The sequence below is a fragment of the Schistocerca americana genome, chromosome 1 (genome assembly GCF_021461395.2).
Source record: "Schistocerca americana isolate TAMUIC-IGC-003095 chromosome 1, iqSchAmer2.1, whole genome shotgun sequence".
NCBI lineage: Eukaryota > Metazoa > Arthropoda > Insecta > Orthoptera > Acrididae > Schistocerca > Schistocerca americana.
The window spans coordinates 1,014,360,083-1,014,360,308 of NC_060119.1; positions in this window are offsets into that span (position 1 = coordinate 1,014,360,083).

The following is a 226-nucleotide window of genomic DNA, read 5'->3' on the forward strand; positions in this document are numbered from 1 at the left end:
TTCCACCACTCTGCAGTGAGAATTTATTTTCTGCTTTACACAAACTTTTGATGAATTGATACTTATTCATTTATCTATGTTTTTGGTTCCATACGATCGTGATACCATGTGTAGGCCTGTTAACCCTTTTTCATATACACCAACTCCTACTCCTTTCCTGACAAGTGAGTGACGTTATACGGGATGTGAAGGGAAGTATATTAATGTGATGAAAATCTGTACAGGC